Consider the following 24,040-nt stretch of genomic DNA (forward strand, 5'->3'; position numbering starts at 1 on the left):
AACAACGATATGATATCGTTGAAAGAAGCTTAATCAAGATTCTGGGTAATGAAAAGACAGCAAGTGATTAGGTAACTACAATCTACCTGTTACGTTAAAATTTAAATTCTCTGGTATTTAGAACCACGGTGTATTAAAAGTGAGACTGTCTATCGGAAATTCTAAACATATGCTGCTATGTTGTTTCAAAATTTTTGTGATTTTGCTGCTGAGTTGTATATGATGTAAATGAGAAGAAACAATGCTTAATAATACAGCTAAAAAGGCATGGGGAGGAGGTTAGCAGAAATGAGTGCAACAGTAGACTGCGAGCTCAGCGAAAGCGTAAAAAACCTTAACAAAACCATTTGGGCGGCCGTTAAAATTTGAAACCTTTAAGATTTTTTTAATGATTTTTTTGCTGCTTATGTGACATGAAAATAATACAACTTTACACTGATTTTAAACAAGTTTAATATAAATTTAATAACCTGAACAAAATATCCGTCTTTGTGAGAATACTAGGTGATCCCAAAACTGTATAAACACACGAAAGTTACATTTTAGTGAATTTTTCTGTGTGTAATAGACGAAATGGATAAAATTAATGGAACATTACAGAATTTTATTATATAGATTTAATAATTACAATCATGTTTGTCCAATGGCACATTACATATAATGGAACATAAAATATCGTAAAGAAAATGCTTAATGAAATAGCAATCATTATCCAGCAATGTCTGAACATGATCTAGGGCAGCGGTTTTCAACCTTTTGACTAACGCGTACCATCTGAACAAAAACTGAAAACCTTTAGTACCACCACTACAAAGTACTACTACCACCACCCTCTTGAACAAAGCTCAGATCGCATAAATTTACCAGTGTTAGAGAAAAAACTCGATCAGGATGACGGGGTTTTAATTTTAAAATTTAATAGTTAAAAATACTTTGCTTCTTCGCGTACTACCTATTTTTCTCTTATATACCACTGGTTGAGAACCCCTTGTTTAGGGTATTATGAACAACATGAAACAGCATTTCCGTAGATACGATTGATGCATGCCATCTGATAGCGATTTTTATGCCTCTGATATTAAATGATCTCTGTATACCTGGGACTAGGCAATTCTGAAGTCAAACAATCACAAGATTTCAGGTTAGGAGATTTCGATGGCCTTTCATGTTGATAGGAACAGCTTAATACTGAATTCTCTCCAAAATTTGAAATAAGAGTACTTCTGCATGTGAAACAAACGAAATGATCCTTCATTTCATACGAATGTCGCTAAACCCACCACTTGACCTTTTCTAATACTGCTTTGCGCAAGCGATAATTCAGGAGCAAGAGCTGAAAATTCAGCATTTGAAGCCACAATGTTGCTCATAAGATATAATTATAAGCAAAATAGCTATACAATAAAATGTTTTACAGTGCTCTCGTCAATTTCGAGGGTTTTGGTGTTAATGAATTAGCCGTGTATTTATTAAAATACAGTTTTCTAAATACTTCCTGGGTTTTGGATCACCCTACAGAGAAGACAAGATCATTGAGGATTTCAAGATCAGAGACAAGAATCAATTTTATAGTAGCGACGAATCTACAAAAAACGAACGAAACGCAAACATCATTCCAAAGGCAAGCAAAAGATCATATATAAACAACACTCGCCAGATTTTCTTTTTGAAATTGCACATCAGCTAGCGCATTAAAATACAAAACTGAAAAATCAGTTTCATACCTTCAAAACATTTGGTAAAAAGGTACTGAAATAAATAACAAAAATTTTGATAAAATGCTGACACTGATTACAGGTACCAAAGCTATTTAAGGATGTTTACAGTTTAAATTTTATTATGATTAAATGCATCATATACAGCAAAGTATGATAAATATCATGAAATTAAGTCAATAACTCTGAGTTTGTTATCTGTAAAAGCACTGTTCTATTCACTGTAATAGCTACAAAATAATTTTTTGTATTGTTGATGAACACTGTCATATAGCAACAAATATCTGACTTTAGACAATGAACAACACGAACATAAACAACTCCTAAGGCTCAAAACATAATTATACTCATGATGGATTCCAGATAGCATTTAAAAATGATTAAATAAATGAAAAAAATCAGTGCTATATTAATACATTGTACGTGATTAAAATTTTCGACACCCCCTAAAATGCTGTAAAAATTCATCCTGTAAAATGCTGTAAGAATAACTAGTTTGCATGGTTATAATTCATATTCAATTCTGTGAATTTATAATCTGTACAGAAAACAAATACACTTACCAGTTTTATACAAAGCAAAGGCTAAATTGACCTGAAAGGAAAAAAATACAAGTTTAAATAAAAAGAATAGAACAGTATTACATTTCATAATACAATTCGTCGACAACTTAAAACAGTTAGTCCAGAACAATATAAATCGAGTTTGATTCTCAGATTAATCACCACTTTCCCAAAAGAAAACACTATATAATGAAAATTCCATGAGTTTTCAAAATTACGTTTACTAACCGTTTGCGTGCCAATCTTTCCGTATGCGAATGGCTTAAACAAAATCCTAAAAAATCGCCTAGTTAAAATTTTTTAGTTTGTTCTAACAGTAAAAGTTTCAAACTTTTATAGCAAACAGACTTTGGAAGTTCGAATTTTAATGTCCGAGGAAAAAAAAAAAATATAATATTAAATAATACAACAAAATCAAGAAAATAATAAAATGAAATTAATATTAAAGGAAAAATCTATCTTAAAAAACTACAAAAGAAATGATATTAATAAAATAGTAGAATGGTTCTATAGTAAGCCAAATTTCTTTGCTAACAATGCTTTCAAGCAAAAGAGAATACTTAACAAAGTTAAAAAAAGTTCTTGGGAAATATATATGTAAGGGGAAAAAAATAAAATCAACGTGATATCACATTATACCCTCGAAACCATACTACAAAAGAAATGGTATTTATAAAATACTAGAATGGTTCTATAGTAAGCCAAATTTCTTTGCTAATAATGCTTTCAAGCAAAAGAAAAAACTTAATAAAGTAAAAAAAATAATCAAGATTCTACGGAAATATATATGTAAGGGGAAAAATTAAAGTAACGTAAAATGACATTATACTCTCGAAACCATGTTTCTAGGAGAAATTACAGGTGTCCGAGGAAGAACAACAACCATTTATGCTTAAAGTCATACCGAAGGCTATTTCAGAAAATCGTTTAATTAATTCTTATTTTAAAAAACAGCGAAGACTTTGTTTCATAATCTCCAAAAATTCGAAACTTTATAACAAGTACAGTTTTGAAAGCTGGAGTTTTAAAACAAGAAAAGTGAAACGGTCGCAAAAAATTCAGTAATTTTCAAAAAAATTCCCTAAATCAGTAAACTGCGTTAAAAATTTGATGTAAACTCCATTTAAAAAATTTCATTTCAATTATGATGTTGCAAACAATAAAATTCGGAGAATATTAGCTTATTCGTTAAATGAAGATATGTACCAAAAATTGACACAAAATATAATTCAACAATGAAATAAATAAAAACCGAAATCGAAATTTTATGACATCAGTTCGACGTGCATGGCTCGGAAAACACACGTTCCAAATTTCGTAGCTCTAGGCCTATCCATCTCCATACTGCGACGAACTCACATTCTCACAAATTATTCATTTCACAACAGAGATATAAAAAAATTTCTCTTGCCCGTAGTTCTCATAAACCTTCAACTATTAAGATTTTAAGAAATAACGAATATTTTATTTAAAAAATAAAATAATATTTTCCGCTGCTATATTAAAATTTAGGAGTTCAAATGACAAATTTTTATAAGCCATTTTGATAACATCTGCTATATGACTAGCTTTCAAAAACAAAAATATTGCTAAACGTCTGAGAAAATTCTGTTATGGTTATATGATTTTCCCGAATTAAGTTCTTGATAAAAGCCAAAATCGATTAGAATATCGATTGCGAAAATATGATATCAGTACACAAAGGGCGTCAACTTAATCACGCATACTTTGCTTTCACGGTGGATGCCATGAAATGCGAATTTCAAGTAATTTCACGCAAGCATCGAGGCAATGATGGGTACATCTATCTTTCATGATTCGCTGAATAGCTCTAGCTTTTAACAAGAATTTATTATTTTCTATACAATTTGCGTCAGCAGAATGGTTGTGGTATTTTCAAATAAACGATGGTTGCTAATCATTTCCTGAGCAAACATTTTTTCTTGTTTTAGAGAAAAAAATTTTCATTATGTGGTCAAAAAAAGTAAATCACATTGTGTGGTCAAACGGCTTAACAGAGATTTAATTATCAAAGAGAAACCAACAAGATTTTATTTTTTATTTTTAGTCACATACGACCAATAGCACATAATAATTCAGAAAATAATTTTCCACTTTTTAGTGAATTTAATTTAAAATCATGTAATTTAGAAGGTCTTTCATATGTTTTGTTACGTACCTTTTACTCTAGAGAATATTCAAAATCAATAATAAAAGAAAATTATTGATTCTGAACGTAGAAAAATAATTTTTTCCAGTTAAGCTTAAGATCGCACATAATTCATGTAAATTTCTACATCACTTAGAGGTTCAGTGATATGAAATTTTCTTTAACAAATTTCATGGGTACAAAAAAATTTTCAAACAAACAATTTATAAATTTTTTAATGTTGAAAATATGTTAACGATACTTAGATGAAGTTTTATTACTTTAGAACCATAACCTAACTGCCGTATGAGAAATTCATATACACTTAAAGTATTTTTAATTTTTAATTTATGCAAATAACGTTGAAAGTTAGCTGTGCGCCAACATTTAAAGCCTGCCACTGTTTTTTTAGAAAGACGAATTCTGTAAGATACTGTAAATAACACCCTTTTATTGAAAACTTTGCGTATTAATATTCTTCACTTAATCTGTTAACATCAAAAACCTTTTCCAAGCTAATATTCCATTGTCAGTTACATACAAAATTATTTTACTCTTCAATTCAAGTACGACTCCTGAATTTTCAAGAAACATGACATCAGATTTAAAAATTAAATATTAACACAGTTAATTTTTATCATATGGGAGCGTTTCCTTTTTTTAGAAACAGTATAAATTTCCACTAATCGTAACTAGGGAACCATATAACTCTAAATTTCTTAATTAAAAGAAGAATTTTTAAATTTTGAAATACAAAATATCAAAACATGAATATTTGCGTCATTTAAAATAATTTTGTAACAGGATGCAAATGTCTAGGAGAGTGATGTAAAACTCGCGGCCTCGAGTCACGCCGAGAAAATAACAAATATATAATTATAATGTACGGCATTTTCTCCCTTCTTTCTCCATGCCTTCGTGGTGTAACGGTAGCAAACTCGGGGCGTGTTCGAGAGGTCCATGTTCGAGTCCCGGCGAGGGCATTGTACATTTTTCATGTCTCCCGCTCAAAAATAAGCTAATGACTTTACATATTAATAAAATTTGGAATTCCATGCAATATCGAGGAGAAAATACCATCTCATTTACAGATGGAATTAACAGAAATTCAGTATGACTCATTTAAAGCAAAAATTCCATGCTGTGGTTATGCCCGAATTTTAAAATATCTGCCTGCGAGGTTCCAAAAGATATACAAATCTGCGTTGATTTCCAGATTTGGTAGTACGTATCAGTGCAGAAACCTTTTCCCATTTTTTAAAAATGATGTAGTAAAACTGATGATTTATTAAAATGATGTTATTATAAAAGTCCCCAGTGGGATCTAATCAATTTGATACATTTGACCCACACATTCGTTTAATCTTTGTTCTGAGAATCGTTAGTTAGTGGGAAAAGCATGTCTGTAACATCCAAATGCCGACTCTAGAAAAAAGATGCCAGATATCAGGAAAGTAACAATATTGTTACGAATTTTATATATATGTATATAATGTTAGCGAAATAATATGTAAAATTGTAGCATTTCTTGTGTAATCTAATATGAAATGCCTCGAAAAAGCGAAGATCTGATGGAAAAATACGATTGCAGGCACAAATCTAGTTAATACTGTTATAAATGACTGTCTCGTTAAATTGGCGAGATATCGCCAAGCTATATGATTTTGGCGACTTATTTTTACCAACAGTTGCTAAATTTGGCGACTATTTGGTGACATTTTGGTCCGGTCCCTGTATAAATGTAAATGGCTTAAATGCTTGTGTAACTGTATCCGGCCCTTATATGTAACAGTAACCGTCCACTAATTTCGAGAAATGAAAAATGCTAGAAATTTCCCATCGGCCGGGGAAAAACTATATAAGACAGAAGATAACATAAGTTTTCAGTTTTTAGTTGAGAGTTGGCTTCGTAGTATAGAGAGATCTCCGTGTGAACTTTGCTGTTTACATGCACTTTGCATTGAGTTGTGCTTAAAATCCTTAGTAATTTAAAGTGGTAACTATTTTAGAAACTACACTTCTCAAGATGTGTAGTGATGTGATGTCACCATAATCTTGAGAAGTGTCGTACGAGTATTTTTGTCGAAAGTTCCAGAATTGCTAAATATTTCTTTTTGCGAAAATAAATCTTATCAAGTTATCACCGGTAAAACAGTATGTATCCATCTACTAACAAGATTTAGTTTTTAAAGAATTTCACTATTCGGTAAGATTTTATGCATTTACACACTATTTAAATATATTATTAAGTATGAAAAATGGCTTTTTTCCCTTGCAACCCATGCTAATGCACACTGACGAATATTTGGCCGACTTGAAGAGTTGAGCAAACTCAACTGTGCCTGGTATAGGACAAACGGCTGGAAAAACAGACTGTGTAAGTACATTTATAATCATGCTACATACAGTACTCACTAATATCCTGTAAAAAAGAAAATTATAGCAAATCTTACATGATTTTACGGAGACAGTTTTGAGCAAAAGAGTATTATTACGAAATATTGCTCTTTCGTTTGATATTACCGTATTTTCGACATTATATTCTGTAATAACTAAAATCTGAAGTAAGAAAAATTATCAATTCTGGCAAGCATTCCTATTGTTCTTCGAACAACGCATTCTGCCTTTTTTTGGCGATAAAAATACATAAAACTAAACCTTCTTTTATAAAATGAATGATTTGATTCAACTTCCAAAGTTTTTATCTCTTTTTGGCACTTTTATTTTCGTTTCAATCCAAAACAGGCGAAGAATAATGAAAAACGGAAAACAATTACTCGAAATTCGCTGCTTTCTTTCTTTCTCTTGATCTGATTCAGCTCACCTTTCTTTCTTTCTTTTTTTTTTTTTTTAACTTCGCCGCTACTGCTAACAGACAAGATTTGTTTTATCTACGGGTTGATAAATCACTGGTGTTCCAAACATATAATAACAAAATAATAATAAATCGAACAGCAACTCCATAAAGACACGCCATTAATTCTAACAGAAGCGAGATCTGCCAGTCATGAAAAGAGCTGTACATGAAAGCCATTGTTTGTTAGCGATTAAAATGTTTAAATATTTAGAAATGCGATTATGTGTCTAAATATATGGTTGGGGGGTACTGTGCCTTGTTATCTTTAATCTCTGTGTTGCTTTATGTTTTGGAGAGTTATTTCCTGCTAAAAAAGAGATACTCATCGCTATTCGCAAAACATTAATAAGTGGGCTAGGCAAAAAAAGAGGGAAGATAAAATATTACACTAGAATTCTATCAAAAAAGAATATATAACAAAAGCATAAAAATGTTTCAGCTGCTAATAATATTCTTAAGGATCAACAGGCTAAACAGGTCTTTATGGACAGAACTAGATCACGGACCATAAATATGTCCAGCTAGCTCGGACATACTTATATGACAACCATTTCAATGATATTTTCCCAAAAATTTGGTTAGTATAAGTGTGCATTCATTTCATAGTTCAGTAAAATTTAAACTCAGATCGATGCTGATCTTAGTGCTTGATAAAAATGCGCTATGAATTTTAAGACACAAGTTAAAGAGATCTGCCTTCATCAGGTGCACTGTTCTTTTCGCATCTAAAATCAGTAATAGATTAAAATTGAAATTCGTCTAAATTTAAAGTTAGAATGCTTCTCTCTCATCTAACGCACCATCATTATCCACAATTCTTCTGTACCAGTTGACTAATATGCAAATTGCATTACCTAATTAAACATGCCTTGAGCATAATCTGCAAACTTTGGATTATACACAGCGCATTTAAACAATTTCAAGTTTAATTATTTTTAACAAATGGCATAAAGCTGCCAAACTGTAATTGACAGTATAGCTAAGACATCGCAACTCGCTTTTCATGAAATAACGTCTGCTTATGAATAGAATTCTCTACGCGGTTACTCATTTGCTTTGATCCAGTAAGCATCTGCTGTCGTGGATTCGAAAGCACAGCAAAAGAAGCAATAACGTTTTACTGTAAATTGAAAAAAAAAGTAAAAAAGACATATGAACTATTGTAGGAAGCAAAGGCGATCAAAACATCGGCACATGTTTCATAAGTAGGGTGAATAATTTTCATATTGTTACGAAATGTCCAGGCGCGGTAAGATAGTTTTCCCCGTAAAGCAGATTTATTGTTACCATAAAATAGCAAGAGAAGGCAGAATTGCCACATTTGGCGAGAAAACGCCCATTTGGCGACGAAATTGGCGATTACCATGGACGGATGGAGATCCTTCTGGAACGAATTCTTAACCGGTTTAGCACAGAATGTTCTTGAACACAAGCCCAAAGCTATATAAACCTTGCTGGCCCGCAGTCAGTTAGTGAGTGTCCCTCATAGAGTGCGAGAATGTGTGCCTCGTCTAGCGAGCTGATAGTCAGTCCTTGAGAGAATGCATCATCTAAAGTGCGAGATAGTTAGTCTCGAGTTAGTGCGAGATAGTTAGTCTCGAGTGCGAGATAGTTAGACTCGCGGAGTCGATCGAGTTGACAGCCGGGCAGCGAGTGCCGAGTGGATCGTCGAGTGCATCGAAGAGTCTCTTATTGTATATCAGTTAGTGCATCGTCGAGAGAGTGTGTTAAGCTCCGGGAACGACTGAACCGAAGTGTCGGAAGCTGTGCTCTGTGTGTCGTCGAGTGCATCGCGAGTTGTAGCGTGCAGAGTCTCGAGAGTACGTGGAGTTCCGAGAACAACCGAGCAGAGTCGGGAGCTGTACTCTGATGCTTTGCAGTGAAGCTGTCTCCACCGTTATTGCCTGACAGTGTGAAGGCTGTGGATTGTTCCAGCGTGTTTATAGTAGATCTTCGACGACTGCAAAAGTGTTTTGGAGCTGTCCTGTTTAATATTGGTAAATAAATGTTTCAATATTCCATGAAGTGCTGTCGTCGTTATTCACTCCAAATACACACGAACCCCGTACGAACGTGAAGGAAGAAAGTAACGTAACGATATTCAGTGTTCCTCGGTTTCAGACATCTCCAATTAAAAGTATGCTGATAAGCGTTTTAAAATGGAAAGGGATAATTCATTATAAGGTACCATGTGGGAGGAGCCTGACCCATCTAATTATCCGAGGGGCGATCACAATTTATTATAAGATATTTTCTCCCTCCTTTCAGGACACCTTCGTGGTGTAACGGTTAGCACACTCAAAGCGCATTTCAAAGGCCTAGGTTTGAGTCCCGGCGAGGGCACTGCTCATTTTTCATGTTTTCTCCTTTAAAAAATCCTAATGACTCTATAAATTAACAAGGATTTGGATCCTGAGAGGGTGAGCTTTATATTTTTTTAAGAGGTAATATAGACAGATTTCTGAAAACAATTGTGTGCGTTAGGTCAGAAGAAACTCAGTAGAACAGCTGGTTTCTCTCGTATGGTAACGCACTTTTTTAACGCACTTTTTACACTTTAACGTATGGTAACGCAAAATTTTATTCTCACAAAGCAGCTTCTAGCAAAAAAGAAAAAAAAAGTGTCGCAGGTCTAACGATACCTCCTTTATTTACCAGGTTTTGTACTTGGAGACTACTTTATGTTTTTTAAAGTGAAGTATCACCTCAAAAGCCATTATTTTAATTGATAAAAGATAAAGAGAATATAACCAAAGATAAAGAGAACCTAAAACAGCATTCCAAAAGATGAGTTCTAGGAAGAAATTAAGATGCTGTATGAACATTGCAAGCTGTATATAGATTTTTAAAGATTGTAACTTTGAAAGCTAAGAACAAAGAAGGCTGTTTACTTCAACTTTCGATTTTGCACGAACTTAGTCCTAAAACGGACTGTTTTAACATGAAGATAAATAATCTGTAAATATTTACTAAAATATCTCCCCTTATAAATTTTGTTTTCTTTTACTTATTTTTCCCAGCATATGGTTCAATGTTCATTATTTTTAGGCCGAGCAGTTAATCAGTGCGTATGTGCATCCTAATTTACCTTGAAAGAGAAACTGTTTGCTTGCAGATTCATTTCATTTAAAATCACTGTGAAATAAAGTTTGAATTTTGTTAATCCTTAATTATTTCCTTTCTTTACAAAAAACGGGAAGAAAAGGAAATCATCTACATAACTTTCGCACATAATCTTTAGGTAAGTTAGCAACAGCGGTAAAATTAAAAACAATTGCGAACCGGTTCACTGCCGATTCACTGAAAATTAGCTATTAAGAAGCGATGAATTGCCACAACAAAAATTAAACTCCAATTTTAACAGCTGTTCTCCGAAAAAGCATTATTTACCGAGTCGCTGCAAAACAGCTAAATGCCACTACTACATAGAAAAGTTACATTAAAAATTGCGGAAAATAGCAGGCGCTATTAAAACCTACGCTATTAAAAGTAAATAAAATAATAATAATTAAAAAAAACTGAAAGTTTTCAGGTTTTATATTATGCTCAAAGAACGGTTTTTTTTAACGTTTTGTGTGTTACCTTTATTTATTAAATGCCCTGTTCTTCGCCCCTAAACCATTAAATTCAATTCAACAACAATATAAAAAATAATTTAAAAAGAGCATATACAGTCTTCTCGCGCTGGAGATAATCCCCCCCCCCATACAGTGTTGCTAATGCCCGCTTTGAAATCGTTGACTTTGTTAATAAAAAATTCTTCAATGATTGAAAAAATATGAAGTCGATAATAAAAAAATTGCAACTTTGGACTTCCAGATGCCCATATTCGAATGGAGGACTACGTTATTCAAAATTTGATGTCCCCAGCTACTGTTGTTTCTTCACAGTGCGAGGAACATACGTACATTCATGCAGATATTTCATTATTTAATTTCTCTAAATATAATGCAGGGCTCTAATATTTGGTTGCAACAATTTGAAAAGTGAAACGTCGTTTTATAGTGTACGACGCAAAATACCAAAACGAAATTAATAGCCCTTCTGGGCACACTGCCACTTTGGGCCTAAAAAAAAAAAAAAAAAAAAAAAAAAAAAAAAAAAAAAAACCTGAAAAATTCAAGGAATTTGATGTCTAAAATCAACTTTTGTTTCTGTAATCAGCAATTCAGTTTACGATTCATTCTCAAATAAATTACATAACAGAAACGAAAACTTCTCGATGCGAATCTGGTGAAAAACAATTTCCTTTGAGAAGTACCCTTTTAGATGAACAAAACTGATTCCTAAATCTTCATTCATGCCGGCAAAGCGTGCACAATTTTGTAACTAAACCAACAAACAGAAGTAACTAGAGAGTGAATTACTGGGATTCCAAAGAGTAATAAATCATCAGCATCCGTCAGTTACTGATTGAATTCTTTCTCGGCAACAAGCATTGCTCCTTTCCCGCCCGAAACTATCCGTTTATTCCATCTCAAGTAAAAAGGAAGAAGATGTGGAATAAATAGTTGTCATTTATCATAACCGAACCGATGCTCTTTCGTTATTAGATTCGCACAAACGAAGGTTGGGAAACTAATAATGGGAACCATCCTCATTCCTCAACATTCTAGTACAAAACTTTGCACAAAGACTTCGATTCTAGAACGGTTTATTCTAGTTCCGTTTTGGTAACTATAATGTTAGTATAGTATGTTTGCCCGTGCAATTAGTACAAGATGTATTTTCAAAAGATCTAATTCACCTATGCATCTTCAGAGCACAGTTATCTCAAAGAAGTATCATTTTTTCGATAATTCCTTGCTGAGCAACATTCTTCCAATCACCCAGTTTTTCGATATCCTTCCTTGAATGCGATTTCCGCCTCAAAAGAATGAATGCTACAGTGATCGATCACTTTGGGAAATGTTTTAGAAATTTTCATCATTTTTCTTCGAAATAGTGAGAGTTATGAATAAGAGACATGTACGGTACATACCAAAATCATCATTCAAGTTATAAACAATGAAGACTGGATCGTGGGCAGGTGCAAAAGATTTAGAATAAATCAAATTAGATCAAAAAATGGTTCTCGCTTCAGTCCAATTTATGTTGAAAGAACTTAAACTAAACCAATATTGAAAGTCAAGGGTTAAATAAAATTTATCGGATATTTTAATGGTAACCAATTTCACTACGTTTATATAAATGTTAATTTTTTAAAATGTAACTATATATTAAAATCGCAATTTATTAATATACACATTACGTATTACAAAAAAATATACCAATTTTAGACTAGGAAAACTTCCAATGGATGCACCGCCTTTCGGATTAAGGCGTTCCTTATAAAAAGAACTTTACGAAAATTTAAAGATGAAAAGAATAAATAACTGATGAAAAGAAGTTCATGATGAGATTTTAGATTTTTTTTATTCTTTTACATCTTAGATAAATCAACTGATATTTTTAAATCTTCTTTGAAATTTAAAGGTATTTTATTAAATTTAAAGTCTGCAAACATCAAAGCAGGAAAATATAGAACAAAATATAGCAATAATTTTACAAATAAATAAGAAATTTTATTTTAAAAAGAATCACAGATACCTTTCAGATGATAAATATATATGCAAAGCTCTCTAGATTTCTAGTAAAATCATACTTTTGATTGATTAATAATACTTTTGGCATTAAAAATTTTTTTCATGTTATATTAAAATTTACAAAATGCCCTTAGAAATGATCCAATGTCTTTTGTGTAACAGACAGACCGCAAAGGCGTCTTCACGGTTTTCCTCATCTGTAATGCAAATACGCTGTTATTTTACCTTAAATACCGAAAAACGTTACGTACTTTAAATATATAATTCTCAAATACTTTGCTATAGATAAAAACAAATAAACTTAGTAGCTTTTAGAAGTCCCTTCGCAAAGGCATCGAAATCTGGAGAAACAGCCATCAAGCCCTTTTACTATATCAATTGAGTCATTAAAAATGATGCAAAGTAACGTTTTTACGACTCCACTTACTTAGGGAATTTTTTTACATTGACCATTGGTGATAAGATCAGTTTAATAGTGGTTTAAAATTCTGACTTAATACTATTTCATCCATTAAATTACCTTATTTACATTTTCTTTTAATCTTATAGCTGATAATTTAATTATGGCAAAGCGTACCAGAGCTGCTTGTTTAGATAAGTATATCATTTGAGAACTTTCCTTTTCTTTAAGTTTCAAAAAAGAGTTCCATTAGTCAACCCTCCCTAATGTTTATTTTATCCTAAATATCAAACTTCTGTTTTGATACGTTGAAAAAATTTGAACACGCCGTTGAAGCTTCCAGGTATAACTGGTTCTTTATAAAAGTTTCCCATATAAAAGTCACTTACAAAGTCTCAGACCCTTGGTGAATTATATCTTTTCCAAAGGGAATGAGACTTTACAAGTGAAACAGGACTTTAATTCTTTAATTCTTCAGTATGCACCAGCCAAGAGAAAACTTGTCAAATCAGCAATTGCAAAAGCAAACTGCAATTTCTTTGGTCATAAAATTAAAAAAAATATTATCTCATTTTTGTGCGATGACGAACATTTTATATCACTGTATCAGGAAAAGAATTATTAATTTTTATCATTCAGACATTATTATATAAACCGAGAATTCTACAATTCTCGTGACAACAAAAATTTAAAAGCTTGAATTACAAAACTAAAGAGAAATGTTTACTTTTCTCCATGAAAACTTGGATTCTCGCAATAAAAATCGTTGAAATCGTTTCAAATCGTTGAAAAAGTTTTTAATAATCTAACTGCGGATAATTTCAAATAATGTCATTGCTTATTCCATATATACCTTACACCCCGCTGTTTTATTTTTAATAAATTCATTGTCTTCAACAATAAATGTATTTCTAATTCATGCACAGTATTTTATCAGCTTTGTATTGACTTATCCAGAGCCAGCTCCAACCGATCACTAAAATTTAACTTAGCATCTAAACGCAAAAGAAGCGACTACATGATAAATTTCATATAAACTCGAATTATTTAATTTTTTTATGCACCTAATGTCTCAGGACAGAACCAGACTGATGAAGCAGCGAAAAGAAAAATGAATTAAAAGCAGCACCATAAAGAAAAACTTCAGACTCAATTTGGATGCAACAATACATCGATTTACTTCCACCAATCAAAAGCGCCATTTACAAGAGATAACCCAGCAATCCCCAGTCCAATAATGAAAAGCATCCTCAGCAACTTTTTCACCTAGCTCTTGATTAATGGATTTAATTTATATCAAACACAATTTCCACCATCCTCTGGCCTCTTCTTTTCCAAATCTGCAGGATACCTTCGTCTTTGAAGGGGTGGTTGAACACTGAGACGAGGCGAAGACAAAAGGAAAATTACGTTGAGGGACGTCCAGTGCCGCCGTCTTTGTTATCGTTGCCGAGGGTTATAAATAAGATGTGCGTGGATTTTTACTCGTCCATTTTTTTCCCTTCCTTTAATCGTAGCAAACTGCAATAACTCAGGACGGAAGGAATGTCCGCCTCCCGAAAATGATAATTCTTCAGAGTGTCTTCTTGTAGTGTAACAAGGCGTGGTTGACAATTACAGCGTCAATTATCGGGAAATCTTCATTCTTTTTTGGATGTCGCCAAGGTTAACCTTCGTTCATTTAATACCAGCGCTTTTCAGTCAATCACACACCCACTTTCAGTGGGAACTTCAATAAGAACTACTCATTTTCAAGCTACTCTTGGTGTACCATCAATAAAATCAAAAGTAATATTATGCTACTTAAATACAGTTATTACTTTCATTAAGAGCATTTTGCAATGGTGCCTCTTGCGGCCCGTTAGAGCTTTGAATAATAACTGTAACTTACATAAATAACATTTATTAACAAGCATTCGCAGCACGTTACACAGGAGGAATTTTTTTCAGTTACAATTGTTCCTTTAGATTATTTACAGCCATTATTATTTGTCAGTAAAGTGCATTCAAATGTACAAGTTTGCAGTGGCAAAAAGAAAAAAAAATATATTGAGCACTTTGATTTTTAATTTTTCAACTACAGGAATAAAAAGGCATTTTTAAAATATCAAGCGCTTTTAATGCACCAACCTATCAAACTTTGAAACCGAAATATTTATAATCTCTATTTAAATTCTGTTAAAAAATTGAAATTCGGTTCAAATGAATTTGTTTATGTTATTTTGAGAGGTACACAAAGTTTCTATTTTTAGGAAGCAACTCATTCATCATACAATTTGCCCCATATGACGATTTTTTTATTTCTCGAAATGAACAAACCTTAACATTTGTTTAACAAACGCTGAATTTTGACATTATTTCGTGTTCAAGTTTACGTGCAACATTTAATTTATTAACAAGCTGAATGAGGTCTGGTTTACATTAGCTTTTCGACTATCTAATAACATTTTGATTCGTTTCAGTACTTCCCAACGCCAAGTTTAATTTTACATAAATTTAAAACTAATATTTGCAAAAAATAATTACATCCGCTTAAACGCCATATTATATTTACGAATTAAGAAAGTACTTTAGGGTATTTCTTCCGCCTTCTTAGCATGCCTTCGTGGTGTAGTGGTCAGCACGCTCGACGCGTATTCGAGAGGTCGGTGGTTCGAGTCCCGTCGAGGGCATTGCTCATTTTTCATGACTCCAAAATAATCCCAATGACTCTGCAGTGGCGTCCCAGCTTAAAGGTGGTGAATGATGATTCTTCACCCTCAGGATTTGGTGAATGGGTCCCTTAAAACTCCAGTCGCCCTTTGAAAGGGGGAGTATATAAGGTATTTCTCCCGCCTTCTTAGCATGCCTTCGTGGTGTAGTGGTCAGCATACTCGACGCGTATTCGAGAGATCCGTGGTTCGAGTCACGGCGATGGCACTACTAATTTTTCATGATTCCTGGTTCAAAATAATCCTATAGGCTCTACAATACAGTTAAAAAATAATTGCAAATATTAAATTTTATACATATCCTATATAAATGTAAGTGAATATGAAACTGATGCACACTATAAACAGCACTATAAGATCAGAGAGATTCACAATAATGTGGAAAAGTAAAGCTACTTAAGATTTTACTGTTGCTGAAAATACACTGTTACGAATTTGGTATTTAAATAGCTAATTTTAGTAGAATTATAATTAAATTATCGTATTTCCCTGTGCAATGCAGCGCGAGACAAATTTTAAGAGAAAGCTATGCCGGAAAAGTAAAAATACATGAGCACATTTATTTAACATTGAGTAAACGTTTATCTCGGTAATTGAACACTATGTTAGCTGTAACATAGTAATATATAATTGAACACTATTCAGTTTTTAAAGTAAAATATGAAAATTTATGAATAATATCCTTTCAAAAAAAAGCACTGATAATTCTAGATTATTTTAATAAATATTGTTAATTTAAAAAAATATCTCCACATTAAAACTAAAATTGTTTTATGTCGTTACATGTGTACAAACGTAAAGTGGGCCTAAAATAAGTGTTTCAAAGTTTTCAATTTTTATCCTAAAACGTCTTTAGTTCTTTTATAGTCACAAATACTCCTCTTTACATACAAATCAAACACAAAAACATTCTTTTTAAACGCGCTAAAAGCTGAAGCTTGTAAAATACCAAAAAGCATATAAAATAGAAAATTTAAAAAAATATAATCAGTGAAAACCAAAAATACTAACTGGGGAAAAGAAAAACGGAATTAGAAGTAAAAAGCTTACAATTAAACGGAGATGAAAAATGCAGTAATTGCATTAAAATAATTAAATAACAGTAGAATCGTTAAAGGAAAAAAATATAGTGGGAAACTCAAAAAAGAGAATTTGGGGGAGGGGCTGGGAACAGGAATGTTTACTTCCCCTTTTTTATTTCAGAAGAGAAAAGTGGAAAAAACAATGAATAAAATCCAAGGACTTTTGTATTTCTAAGATCAGAATAAAAGAAAAAACAGAAAAATTTAATCATTGTAAACATGTCATTCTTTTTGAACTTTACATTTCAGAATAGAAATTATATGTTACAATTCTTTTTATATATAAAACTTTAAAAATTGTAAATACACAATAACCTGGTTAGAATTTATGCTATTTAAATGAAAATTTTTGAAAACTCAATCAAAACGGGCGTATTTCAAAGTCCTGTTTTAATGAAATTTCTAAAATCGACTAATTTTAAACTCATAATTTTGCCTTCCGTAACCCAGAACAAGTTTTTTGGATCTTGTTTCTTAATTCCCATTCATGTAATACAACTCTTTATTACTTCATTTTAATATTTTCTTGAAAATTAATGTACTTTACTTGATGTTGTTACTTAAATTTATATGAAATTTAGGAAATTTACATGCAGCATTACTTAGAAGAGGGAAACATAAATAAAAATTTTCTGTTCTTATTTTTTTTAAAAATTCACATAATATAACTTTTAATTACTTTATTTTAATTATTTCCTTGATAATAAGTATATTTTACTTGATGTTGTTACTTAAATCTATACGAATTAAAAAGAATTACATGCAGCATTACTTAGACAAATATAAATAAGACAGAAGCACATGACTCAATATTGATAAAATTTCAATAATGGTTTGTATTTGTTTGGTATAACTTATTACTTTTGCTTTATTAAATAGTTCAATGAAAACATCTTCGAAGTATTCATTGTCTTCGCTTCCTGGATTTTTTGCCAAGCAGAACACAATGTTAACACTTGACAGATTACTTAAGCCTTCCGCGCAAATGATTCAATAACTACGACTACAGACACAACTACGACTTAACAATTAAAAAATTGTTAAATCAAAACACAAGTCTCCGCGTGCCGTTATCTAAGTATGAATTGATATTATAGAAATTTTTCTTCTACAGTTTGGCTTTACCTGATTTAAAGCTCATTTTAAATGTAAAAGTTCATGTTTCTTTAATTTCTGCGGAATTAGTTCTTAAACCAGTCGTAACTGTTTAGCCTGAAATTTCTTTCAGATATGAAACAGAAATCCGCATAGAAACATCAGATTGTACTTTTTTCGTAATTTTATAACTTTTAATTCGTTAGATTTTTTTTTAACTTTTTGTAATTTTAAATTCATTAAAATATCAGACTTCACTCTGTAATTTAAAGACTAATTTTTCTTTTTTCTATTATTTTCAGTTGTCATGGACGTTAAACTTATTATCATAATACATTATAAGTATTTAAATTCATAAAAATAATTAAAATCTAAAATATTTCTCGTATGATCGGGGGGGGGGCGAATCACATGATTTTATTCAACTACCTCTATTTTTTAATGGCATAATCAATTAGTTCTTATAATAAAAAATCTTCACTATTATATCTCTTCAAGAGACAAATACCGCTAAAACTCTGAGATGTGTAGCAGACAATGAATACGAAAATAAATGTTATACTTTTTTATTACAAGTTCGTGTTTGTTTAGTTAAATGTTGGAGGACAGCTGTCTGAGTTAAGTAATAAATTTCGTATGTGTTGTGATGAAAGTCTCACCAGTATTTTAATTATGTCTCTTGAAATGCCTCATGTTGATTAGGCATAAAAGCAAGAGATATGATTATGATAATCTAATTATTACATGGCTATGTAGATCAGACAATAAATAAACTAAATGAAAGTTCATACATTACCAAATTTTTGCATATATGTAAATAATTTTAGTGAAGCTATGCATAAAACTTTAGTATCTTTTGCATAATGTAATATGAAAATCCGAAGAGTTGAAGCTCTGCCGGAAAAGTAAGATTGCAGGGGCAGGACTATTTAACACTGAGATAAATGGTTCTCTCACTAAATCAGGGATGGGCAAACTTTTTCGGGCGTAAAGCAAAAATCGGAATAAAAAAAAAAAAAAAAAAAAAAAAAAATGTTTCGCGGGCCAAGAGAAATTTTTCTAAAATTTAAAAAAGAATATACAAATATTGCACTTTAAATATGTTAATGAGATGAATGAAACTGCAATTTCATTTTTAAAAGTTCCTGATATTGAGGATAAATGCTCATCTCTCAGCCACTTCTGAAATAATTTTTTCTATGGTTTATGGTTGAAAACACTTGTTCACATATACAGGATGAAACAAACATAGCACTGATTTTCTGGGCGTGAGATATTAAATTTGGGAGACTTATTTACGATAATGATTCGTAAAACTCTAACTTTGGCATATTTAGAAACAACTGCTTGAGATGATTGTTAGATTGCAACTCAATTAATTCAAGCTGCAAATCTGACCTCAGTGCTTCACAATTTACGTTGAAAGGCATGGTAAAAACATCCAATTCTATTTGAATGGCACTGAAATCTTGAAATCTTAGTTCGAACTCAAAATGCAGTTTTCATTTCCATAATTCTTAAGCTTCTCTTCATTTACTGAGGGTATTGAATTTAATCTCGGGAAATGAGACTAGCTAGCTGCCCAGCAAACAGATTAAGTTTTATCACGTTTTAAGTTAAGATTAAGTTTTTTCTAAGAGGTCTAATTCACCTATAATTGGATTCCCATATGCCTGCACCCCGAGAAAGAGATAACGCTTGTTGGCGCTAATCTACAGCTATAACAACCAAAGAACTTCCGCTTTTAACATTCTACCGATTGAAAGTTGTCTGTGCTTGCTATTTCCGTCAATTTACGTGTTGTAGAACAAAAATAGAGAAAGTAAAAGATCATCTGTTCTTTGGAAAAAAGGAAGAAAAAAAATAATATTAAACAAAGTACAAAGGAGATAGATATATAATATATAACCGGCAAATTTAAATTCTATCCGCGGGCCGGAGTTGACCCACGGGCCATAGTTTGCCCATCTCCGCACTAAACAGACGAGATATCGCTAAGCTGGCAATGATTTTAGCGACTAATGTTTATCGCCAAATTTGGCGAGAAATTTCAAAAAGATTCTAAACTTGGCGTCTATTTGGCGACATTTTGGTCCGGTCTTTGTAATCGGTATTGTAATTGAGTGACTGTAATTGATCCCTATATGTAACAGACAGCTGTAACCAACTCCGGCCCTTAGATGTAACGTTACCGCATATGCCTTCCAGTAATTTCGAGAAATGGAAGGTACTAGAGATTTCTCGGAAGACGATGAAAAACTACGTAAAATCGGAGAGAGCATCTGCTCTCAGTTTCTTAGTTCAGTGTCGACTACGGTTGAAGTTTAACTACTGATTGTGCTGTCTGATACTGAGATCAGCTGTACGAGTATTCTTGTAGAAAGTTTCAGACTGTACAGTGTTCTATCTCAAGTACTATGCAGTGCACAATCTATTACGAACCCGTACGCAAGCAATAATGCATAATCAATTAACGAATAAGATATTAGACTAAATAAAAAACTAAAAATACTAAATAAAATTCTGTATACCGCTGCATTATAAAATCATATTTTATTGTTCAAGAGTATGCAGCTTCTTTTGAATAAAAATAAAATTTCGTTTGAGACATAAAAAACAAACGTACAGCAAGGGAGAGAGAAAGAGAGAACTGCACACTTTTTCAAAACTTCTGTCGCAGTAGTAATAAAAATTTTATAATGTTAGTAAAAATAATTTTTTCGTTAAAAAATTATTTCACACATCGCTGAATTAAGTAACGGCATTTTGTTATTTATTCAGCAAACCTTTTTTTCTTTTAGAAAGCGCAAAAATTAGAAAAAGGATGCGACGCCATATAAAACAGTATTTTTTAAAAATAGTTTATAAAGCTAATTATTTTATTAAAAATCATAACCGAAGGAAAGAATAATGCAGTTTTTAAATTTGATTTTAAACAACAGAAAAAAGGTCAAGGCGCCTAGCATTTCTCTTGATAAATAAATAGCTAGTGTCTCAAGAAGGAATTAGATATGAAAGTTAATCCGTGGTACATGTATTATCACCATATCATAGTTATTTTTATTACCATATATATTACACATGCCCGAATATATATTAATACTACGAAGTTCAGATGCAGCAGTATTACCGTTATACATCATGTTCCTTAACATTGGACGCTTTAAGAAAACAAAATTAAATCAATATAGAATAAGGTTTGCATCTAATGATTTATCACAGAGGAGAATTCTTTTAGAGTAAAACCTAATTTTAGTAAAAAATTTACTAATAGATGGCAATGTGTGGTTAAGTTCATAAAAATATGCAAATTTCTTTAAAAGATTAAAACATTCTTTAAATTCTTAAAGGGTTTAATTTAAATTTAAATAAAACTGTAATTGACAACTCATAATGAACTGTTATATAATATTATAGTACTGTAGTATGCTTACAAACGCAAACAAATAAACACTATATAAACTTTTAACATTCTATTCTTATAGCATCATACTAACAGCGCCGTCTATCGTTAACATTTGAACTAAAATGTATTCTCATCCCTCCCTCCAAAATGCCCCACCAGTGGCAGAGTGGTGAAGACCGCTGAATGCAGGTAGTTCGACTTATGTTCTAACCCACGTAAACGGACTGGCTGCATAGGTGATTTTCATAGTTTTTCACATGTGCAACGTAAATACGAAACAGTTCCTTTAGAAATTCCTCCACGAAGGCATTCCTCCTTTAAGCAGAGCCATATTGGAATAACAAAAAATAATAAACATCTGTGTGTAAATCGGAGCCTGATATTCTGATTTGCTGAATTTTATGTCTTTTAAAATTATCCAGATTTATGGGACGCTTCGTATGTTAATATAAAATGTGTCAAGGTCACGGAAGTATTCTGTATGGCTCAACATTTTTTAAAAATATGAGCAGATATAATTTCAAGCCTAAATTTGTGTCATGAACTATGCACTAGCAAAGAGCATTTCGAATTAAATTAGCAAGTACCAGCCTCAAATTATTTAAACATTTCCGCATACAAAATTACAAAATTATTCAAGTGATAAAAGTCAGGCCTTAGAGAGTACAGTTTACATTTCAGGTTTCTAATATTTGAACACCATTTTAATTCAAGCTGTAGCGTAAATTTCAATACCCGAATGTAAATATCTTTCGGAACACAAATATTTACATCCACAAACATACACATCCCTACTTTAAAGAAAATAATGCTCAATCCCGTCTTTCGGATAGCTTTATAACAATCTCTTAACTCAAAGTACTTCATTATTTAGTCTGTTAATAATTATAATCTTTTACATTCAAAACATCTTGTATAAAAATCGTAATTCTAAATAATGTTCTTACAAAATACGTATGACAATAATGATGCAGAAATAAACATTTTAACACTCCCAAGACTAGCACAGAAAAAGTACACCGTGTTACAAATGTTAGAGATGTGTGTTCTCTCGGGGTAAAATCATGAAAATCTTATGCAGAGCTACTTCTTTTAGTTTGCTAAAGAAATTAGTTATATACGTATGTACACCTTCCACACATACACACGCACACTCACACAAAAAAGGGGGGAAGGAGACAATTCTATATCTCCTGTTCTACTGAGCCTTATTGTTTCTTTTGTTCACGGAAATAGCTATATTTGTAAGTTATTTTCTCCCTCTTTACCACTTGCCTTCTTGGCAGTCGGAAAATCTAGAGTTCGAATTCCAGTAAGGGGATCGTGGCTTCTTCATTTTTTCCGGTTTTCTGGCTTCAAAGAAATTTTGAAAGAGTTTTACAAGCTGTACCCAAATTAAAATGCGTGCATGATATCCGTCCCCATCAGGATTTGACGATTGCTTCGCCAGCCGCCGTTTTAAGTGGAAAAGAAAGTAAGATATTTTCTCCCTCCTTACCGTGTGCTTTCGTAGTGTAGTGGAAGCACGTCAAGCTAGCAATAGGAAAGTCCAGAGTTCGAATACCAGCGAGGGTAATGCTTTTCATCTTTCCTGCTTCGAAGTAAAACCTAATGACTTTAAAAGTCTCAAGAGGTAAGTTGATCATTTTCTACTTGTTGCTGCCAAAATCTAGTGGTAATTACTTAATTTTGTAAATATTACGGCGAAAATTTGTCACTATTTAAGAAGTAGACATACATTAGATTCATATTTTTGTTTTTAGTTAGAACCCTATGTGAAGAGTCTGAAACTATAAATAAATACTGCTAATACTCTAATAAACATCTAACATTGTAGCATAATCCAATAAGCAACAGCTAAAATATATTAATGTGAACTCTGTAGTAAACTATTGTTGTCTAGCTAAATATAAACTACGAATGAGAACGAAGGATACCAATTCTAAGTGGTGAAACAGGTATTAATAAAGACCTGGAGTAGAAACGCCATTAGGACCTAGAGAATTATCGCAAGGCTAAAAAATGAAATAAAGTCAACTTCCGATTATCCGTGGCGGATTCCAATTATCCGATTATCCTTTTTTATAAAAATTGTGTTTATCATGTAAAAATGGAAAAATTACTATACCATATAATCAGCATAAAACAAAACTATCTGAGAAACAAAACTGTTTACGAAAATAAAATAAAAGTGTGTGAGACAACAGCAATGACTGCAGATGATATCATAGTACTTTAAAGTATTTTTATTTACAACAGTACATAATTTAATCACTGTACTATAGAACAAAAAGTTAGACGTTTGAATTCAATGATATTCGTTTAAGTTCTTTTGTCGATAATATTCATTAATTCTATTTATAACTTAATTTTTTCAATCCTGATGATGTTTATTTCTCCGTTCTTTACGTTCTGAATGCTGAATGAATTTATTTGATCAAATGAACTTATGCTCCAGATTTACACTGCTTAAAAAT

At 32.0% G+C, this 24,040-nt stretch overlaps 1 protein-coding gene across 3 annotated transcripts in view; it reads right to left on the minus strand.

Moving 5' to 3' along the window:
* Positions 1-24,040, minus strand: part of LOC118190710 (plexin-B-like) — a 1,029,017-nt gene that overhangs the window by 448,447 nt on the left and 556,530 nt on the right. For all 3 annotated transcript variants that reach the window (XM_085812956.1, XM_085812954.1, XM_085812955.1), the window contains one exon: positions 2,279-2,309. The gene's annotated coding sequence lies outside the window, so the exon portion shown is untranslated. The remainder of the gene's footprint in view (positions 1-2,278; positions 2,310-24,040) is intronic.

Source organism: Stegodyphus dumicola, chromosome 3 (assembly GCF_044657685.1).
Source record: "Stegodyphus dumicola isolate Sdum_Otavi_A_Nest chromosome 3, ASM4465768v1".
Lineage (NCBI taxonomy): Eukaryota > Metazoa > Arthropoda > Arachnida > Araneae > Eresidae > Stegodyphus > Stegodyphus dumicola.